General features: G+C 42.7%; 1 pseudogene; it reads left to right on the forward strand.

Moving 5' to 3' along the window:
- The first annotated feature begins 5425 nt into the window (after nucleotides 1–5425).
- LOC138397231 (HIG1 domain family member 1A, mitochondrial pseudogene) lies at nucleotides 5426–5707 on the forward strand (annotated as a pseudogene).
- Nucleotides 5708–8282: the final 2575 nt, after the last annotated feature.

The raw sequence follows: 8282 nt of genomic DNA on the forward strand, positions 1-8282 counted from the left end.
CCACTAAGAAAACATGAGGAGTTAGAGCTCTGCTGATGTTCTACGCCTTTGCTAGCTCCTCTGGAGGGATTTCCCTGAATGGGTGGGAATCCTCATTCCTCCTTCAGGCCACAGACTGGGATTCTTCATGTAATCGCTCCCATGTGTAGAGTAGGTGACCGTTCTGTTCTGGTCCTTCTTTCCACAGCAATGAAATGAATCTTTTTTCCTTTAATCACTTCTGTCTGGCTCTAAGTCACAGTCTTCATTCATGATCATTTACTGAGCACATACTAGACGCCAGGCAGGATGCTGAACAGTGTTCATAGAAAGATTAAATGACATGATCTCTGCCTTTCCAGATTTCAAGGACTAATGAGAGAGAGAGGCGCTTAAAGAAATAATGGCACAGGAGATAACATGAGCTAGAACTCATGTCTCTGTAACATCCACGGAGATACAGCGGAAAAATTAAGTATCCCTGGGGTGGGGAGAAGGAAGATTCGAGGAGACCCTGGCCTGAAACCCACTTCACAGAAAAGGGATCTCCCCGATAACCGACGGGGTCCGTGTGGGAGCGGGGTGGGGAGAATCACTGGAAACACAGCAAGGCCAGGCAGGTTTAACACAACGCGGTGAGTTGGGTGATTTCAGGACTGGAGACTCACTGGGAGACCAGAGAGACAAGGGCCTTGAACACCTGTTGAGGAGCTCAGGCTTCGTCCTGTAACCAGTGAGCAAATACCCTTTGCTCAGGTCAACAGGGCGACTGGCTAAAAATATGAATTTTGAGACCCTACTCCAGAGCAGGACCTGAAAGTCTACATTTTTGGCAACCTCCCCAGGTGACTCTCAAGTACACTGAAGTTTGATAGCAATGGCTACACCAAGGGGGGAGTCTTCAAAAATTTTTCAGCATGGGAGGAAAATAAATTGACACTGTAAAAGTGGTATACACATACGTACTATTTATGGATCACATCTAAACTTTGTACTAGTTCAAAACTCGTATCCGTGTGTGAACATCTAATTTTCCCATTAAGAAGGAAAGACCATGCCTACCCCAATGGGCACCATCAACCAGCTAATTCCTCCTCCTCTGACCACAGCCAGGATGCCTGGGCGTCTTCAAGCACATGTAGCAGGAGTACGCCAGCAGGGAAAAGGCCATTCCTAAGTATTATAAAATATCAAAATACATGTCAGAATGCTAAGCACATGGCAGGTGTTAATTATTTTTCCTAATGAACCTGTGGAGGCTTTCCCTGTTTTGTTTTCTTTTGTTGTCTTGTTATGTTTTGGTTTTGTGTATTTCAGCATAACTTTAGTTCCATAGGATTTTATATTAAGTCTATGTAAAGCAGCGTTCTTGTTTAAACCAAACTGTCTTCTTGATTTGGTTGTATATGGAACCCTTTTGTTTTAACTTTAAGGGGTACCTGAAGTAGGGGGGCGGGGAAGAGGGACAGTAGAACGAATAGGAGAATATTTATCTCCTGCTGCCAGTTAGGCAGATTTTTTTTTTAGAGGAATTAGAAGAGAAGCTAGAGAAACCATGCTCAGAAAAGACTGTAAAAGACTCCAAGTATAAGCAACGCTAACCTGACTCCTTGGGTTTCACTTCTCAAAAAATTCCAGTGACCCACTTCATTAGCGGAGGGAATTTTCTACACACATTATTAAGAGTAGAGATTCCCACTGAACAGCACAGCCTTGACTGACAACCAATTCCTGGGTGCAATAAGCTTTCATGTGTCTTCCACACAAAATATTCCTGACTAAAGAGTATCCATAAATGAAAGTGCCCTACAGTTTAAGGAAGAGAGCCCCAGTCTGTTTCAGTAACAAGGTCATACTGTAACGGAAGTTTTTATATCCTTAGGTCAAGTCTGTCTTCAAACCCCAGATTTACGGGCCGGGCTATCCAATGGACACTTAGATTTTCTACAAGGACCTCAAAGCAAACAAGTTCAAAACAGCTCATCTTCTCTCCCCAAAACCTGTTCTCCCTCTGGTGTCTCCTGTCCCCATAGATGTCGCTTATCTCTGCTAATCTCTGCTGCTAATCTCTACTCAGGCCTGAAAGAAACTTGTGTTACCTTGTTTCCCCCAGATCTAATCGACTAGATCTTGCTCATTCTATTGTTTAAGTAGCTGGTAAATCTGTGCCTGCCTTCCATTCCCCATTGAGGACTATTATGTTTTACTGGCAGCGACCTCCTAACTGGTGCCCCTGCATTCAATGTCACCCCCTCCAAGTTAGTGAGCACACTAAAGAGGGCGTGATTATTTTGTTCTAAAGAACAAATCTTTTTTTTGCCTCCTTGCCCTCAGGATAAAGTCCAGCCTTTCAATACAAAGGTCTTGGTCAAGAGACCAAGCTCACCTCTTGGCATTAAATCTTTTCAGCCCTCTAACGTCAGGACCGCTGTGTCCACCCTCCTAAACACAGAGTCTGAACTGCAGTCAGATCACTGCCTTGTGCTTTGTCAGCCTCGTGTAGATGTCATCCTTGCAGGGAAGATTCCTTGGTCTGACAAGAGAGGGTCCCACATCCTCTCTAGTGTTTAATTACATGTTTACTTACACCGACAGGACTGGAAGCTCCTTCCCGGTCTCACAATTCCATCCTCGGCTCCTAGTCCATATATATTGTTAGCAGCATCTGTGTGATAATTGGAAAGTACCTGGTAGACAGAGTAAGGTTTCAACTGTCCTGACTGTGGTCCTTGTATCTATCTCAGTATCGCCAGTATCATGTACTTACTAATTTGTTGAATAAGTAGATGTGCTTTTCCGTCACACACAGAGCTTTCAGGCTGTCCCCAAGCCCTCCCCCACCAACCACCCTCATCGTTTCTATTTAATACAGAAAACTCTCCTAACTCCAGCTGCAAGGGTTTTTTTTTCCCTTTTTCTATCACTTTAAAGTCTCACAAAAAATGTAGTTAGCATTTTAAACTATCTTTTAAAATATTTAAACAGTATTTTTAAGACAACAGTGATATAATCTGACTTTTCCCCATATATTTCCTTTTTAAAAATTGTGGTAAAAGGCACATAACATGAAATGTATCGTCTTAACTATTTTTCAGCGTACAGTTAATGTTATTTATTATGTTCTTGAAAAGCATTTGGCCATATATATGCAAGGGTTTAATTCTGCAGTCCCAAGTTTTTATAGCCATGCCACATCTCGTCCTAGAAGTTTCCTTGGTTTTCGTAAAGTTAAACACATCAGACCACTGTTTGGGCAAGAAGTTGCCAGAGGAGGGAATGGACATTGCCCTGGATGACTTCAATACAACGATAGCACAAAACCGAAGGGCAAACCTGGGGCTTCCAGAAGGCCCTCTTGTGGTCATCACTACTGCTGTTTAATTGCTCAGCCTCAGAGACCACAGGCTCTGCGGAAGAGCATGATATGACGGGCTCAGGTGGGGTCAGGTGTGATGTGAAGTCAGTGCTCACCAGCCAGGCTGGTGCTCCCACAGGTCAGGGGCCCACAGCCAGCACACTGTGGCAGGAGCCCTGGAAGGAACTTGGGCACTTGACTTTCTTTCTCCCATTCAAATCAAAAAGGAAATAAATACACACACACACACACACACACACACACACACAAAAGAAAAAAAAAACCACAAAACTTAATGTCTGATGAAGGCGGGGGATCTGCATTTGCCACCATTGATACCAGTTAGTCCCTGTGAGTTTATGAAGGCTCCCAAAAGACCTAATCCTCCACTTCAATTTACTTCACGTTGTCTGGCATGGGCCCTGGAGACACCAAGACACCATCATCCCTCTGATTTTGAGGGTATTCAGGAGTCCTCTATCAGTGTTCAGGAGACAAATCCTGAATTCAGGAGACAAAGATTCTGAAAATATTTGTGGTGCTAAAATTATTTGTGGAGTGAATGGGCAAGTGAATGAATGAATGAGTGACTGAGTGAATGAATGGTAACAGCCAGAGAAGAACAGGCAAGGGGGAAAATGAGAAGGGTGCAGTCTGTGGATTACGTACGAAGCCTCCAAATCCACCTTCTCCTGCTTTGCAACATGATCCAGAGCACATACCGCTCTGATGTTTGTCATTGTATTATGAAGTGGAGATCCCAAACAGAAGAGTCACAGTTGGTCCTCTTGGGGGGGGGCCTCTTCAGGCTGAGCTGAATGGTCATAGCGACTCCATCACCTACCTCTTGGTTCACCCACGATCCAGTCCCCTTCTCTGCTCCCACCTACGCTCTCAACTCTTGCACTTGAGAAAGCTATCCTTAATGTCTGCCGGCCCTGTTGGCTTCACCTTAATTTGTTTATCAATGAAATACTTTAAAATTGTGAAGGCTGCTGATGCCAAGATGGAGTTACGTCAGACCCAAACCACAGTGGAGCCAGAAGGTCATGAGGGAGGGGACCTCATACCTGTAAGTCTGAGATAAGAACTATTACAAAGACTCTCTGCCAGTCCGTATGCATGTATGCCTGTGACAAGAACTGTTACAAGAACTCTCTGCTAGCACAAAAATATTCCAGAGAAGTTGCTTCCATGAAGCCATCTCCCTGGCAACAACCAGAGCTACCAATGAGTAATTGCCAGCTCCTGCAATGAGCCTCTATGACTGATGAACTTTGTTTCAAAACAGCTTATGTGAACTTCTCCTTTTTGCCTTGGCTGGATGCAGTGGCTCACGCCTGTAATTCTAACACTTTGGAAGGCTGAGGTGGGAGGATCGCTTGATGCCAATAGTTGGAGACCAGCTTGAGCAACATAGTGAGACCCCATCTCCACAAAAATTTTTTTTAAAAATTAGCCAAGTGTGGTAGTGTACACCTGTAGTCCCAGATACTTGGGAAGTTGAGGCAGGAGGATCACTTGAGCCCAAGAGTTTGAGGTTGCAGTGAGCTATGATGATGCCACTGCACTGTAGCCTGAGCAACAACCAACAAAGCAAAATCCTGTCTCAAAAAAAACAAAAAAATAAAATATTTCCGTTGCCTCAACTTCCCTAGATATGCTATGATTTATAATAACACAAATATCCTTGGTTATAATTCTTCTGCTCATTCCCAAATAAACTCATTTATTTTCAGAGCCACTCTCTTTGTTGTTATTTTAGGTTGACAAAATTAACATTGTGGGAAAGCTTCAAAAATAATTAATTCACCAAAGAATAGTCTAGTAGAAGTGTCAAGAGAAAATAAAAGGACTCTTCCTACTTTTCTTTTGAGAGTATTTGTTTATTTAACAAGCATTGATTAAGCACTACCATGTTCAAGGGAGTGTGCTAGGGACTGTAGAGGAAACAAAGAGAATAAAAGCAGATGCCTGCCTTCCCCGAAGCTCATGTGTTAGTTGGGGAATGAGGCATAAAAACAACCAACAAGAAGCCAGTTGGATCATGAGGGGTTTTGTTGCTCCTGGGAGATTCTTCAAGTGATCACAATGTCATCTGACACAGATGTTTCTTTCTCTTCATATGATGAAGATCAGGGATCCAAATTTATCCCAAAAGCTAAAGTGGCACCATTCATCCCTCTTGGAATGATGGGTCTTGCAGCAATTGTTGCTTACAGATTACACAAATTGAAAAGCAAGGGAAATGCTAAAATGTCCATTCACCTCATCCACATGCATGTGGCAGCCCAAGGCTTTGTTCTGGCCACAATGATTCTTGATGTGGGCTACTCCATGTATAGGGAATTCTGGGCAAAACCTAAACTTTAGAAGAAAAGATGTTATCTTGATCTTGTTGAAGGATCTCACTTTAGTTACACGTATCATTACTGAGGTTGCACGTTTGTTGAAAATAGATCATTTGAGTGAATTCAGATGATCAAAATAAATAACGAACAGTGATAATGCAATGTGATCAACTGCAGGAGATGACCCTTGAGCTAGAATATGGAAATATTGTTACTGAAAGCTCACCCCTTGTCCACGAGGCTGCATCTGAAGAATGAACACAGGAGGTTTGAGGATAAGGAAAGGGAAATTTATTACCGGCAAAGAAGTTTATTGCCAGTAAAGGAGGAAAATAGCAGAGACTATCATCTCAAAATCTAAATTTCTGAGTATTAGCAGAAATACAGAGCATTTAAAGGGAGGTCCCTCAGTTCTAAGCTACTGTGGTTTAACCACAGCTAATGATTCTAATCCTCCCATCTCTGCCAAAGACAAAGCCTGTCCCTGACCTCCACTGGCCAGGCAACCCCCGCCAGCCAGGCGCCAGGCCTGGGAGGGAGCCACAGTTCACCTGAGCTATCACCCATAACACAAAGAACAAAAGACATTCCCCTGCCCCTCCCTAACCTCCTGCCTGAGGCAGGGATGCAGACCTCAGTTCCCAAAAATAATTGGGGAAGTTTTAAAGAAACAGAAAACATCTTTTGCCATTTTTTTTCCAGGCCATTCCCTCTGTTACAATATGAGGAACAGTTCACCTGGTGGCAAGAAACCATGTTTGCACTTGAGGAAGCTATCCTTAATGTCTGCTGGCCCTGTTGGTTTCGCCCTAATTTGTTTATCAATGAAATGCTTTAAAATTGTGAAAGCTGCCAATGCCAAGATGGAGTCACTTATATCAGACCCAAATGAAAGCAGAGCCAGAAGGTCATGAGGGAAGGAATCTCATGCGTGTATATCTGAGATAAGTACTATTACAAAGACTCTCCGAAAGTCCATATGCATGTATGCCTGTGATAAGAACTGTTACAAGAACTCTCTGCCAGCACAAAAAATGCCAGATAAATTGCTTCTATGAAGGCATCTCCCCAGCAACAATCAGTGTAACCAAGGAGTAATCACCGGTTCCTAAAACTAGTAGCATGTGTAAATAGTCACAATATGGTAGGCTGGGAGAACATTTCCAAGTGCTACATGGACAGTCTGAAGGTATACTTTGTAAATAGAGAAAAGGGCAAAGAGTAAATGTAAAACTGGACCAGGTTCTGAAGGCATTAAGTGTCATCCCACATACAAACCACTAACAATGAATTAACAATTGAAAATGGAGAAGCGATATGATCTTATTTGCATTTTCCTAGAGAACTTTTGTGGCAGTGCAAAGGATTATTTGGAAAGTGAAGAAGAGAAGACTGCCTGATATATTTATTAAAATGAAGGCATTTTACAGAGGAACATGACTCAAAGAGGGTGTGTTATGGGCTGATTGTACCTGGGTCTTTTTTAGTATCAGCTACTGTTTTCCTGAGTCATAGGCACAGTTCATGGCTGCTCTAGAACTGCCACCTCAATGGGTCTCAGAGCAGTCAGCTGTTTCCCGGGGCTACCAATAGACCCTTGGAACAAACTCTGGGCTGGAGCCACCCCTCTAGGCATATTGCACAGAATCTTGGACTAGACTGCTGAATCTAATCCAGTTCTTACAGGAGGAAATTTAGGCCCAGAGAAGTTAAGTAACTCACCCATGGCCAAACAACCAATCACACTGGCTGAGTCAGGACTCATATCTATCCCAGGAGGTTCCGTGTTTGTCACACAACAAAATAAAGCCAGTTAGAACCAAAACTCAGAGTCCTTGTTTCCTGGTTCTGTTGTTTTTCTATGGCTGAGTCACACACAGATTTATTATTAGTATAAAGTCATATGTGAATATTGTTGGGCAAGGTTCTAACATTTTCACAACTCTTACAATGGACTAGGCAAAACACTAATCTCTAAACTACAAAAAATAAATGTAGTTACTTCCTCTGGGCATTCTATTAACCTGGTAAGTTCAGTCAGGTTCTTTTCTACATAACACCAGAGGAACTTGTAGGACCTCAGGGAATTTCACTCCAAAATATGACTCCTTGGCATAAAGAATATTTGGAATTAAAGGCCATTCGAGGTCAAAAAAGCACTGGAAGTGGCTTTCCCTCTACCTGCATAAACTGGACTGACCTGATCAAAAGATCAAAGGGGGCAATTGACTTCCCTTCCTTTCCCTGTTATCTTAATATATTGCAGGAAAGAAGATCAAGAACGCAACTAGACCTGGCCAAAATTATTTTAAATACAATGCCTGTCTATTGTGTTAATTTAATTTGCAAAGAGAATCATTTACAAGTCAATCTGTCTCCCCCATCCATTTGTCCTCCCTAGCACCATTTGTCACCCTAAACAGAATTTCCTATACTCCTCATCTCCCCCTTCCCTCCAAAAAGACAGGTATAAAGATATCTGAACTTCATTGGGATATTGAATAATCACTATGTGATTCTCTCCACGTGCATGGTAGACAAACCCTTTCTCTATGAATCTGCCTTAATTGTGAGTTGATCTTTCAGAGAACTTTCAG

This window comes from Eulemur rufifrons, chromosome 16 (assembly GCF_041146395.1).
Source record: "Eulemur rufifrons isolate Redbay chromosome 16, OSU_ERuf_1, whole genome shotgun sequence".
NCBI classification, from domain to species: Eukaryota; Metazoa; Chordata; class Mammalia; order Primates; family Lemuridae; genus Eulemur; species Eulemur rufifrons.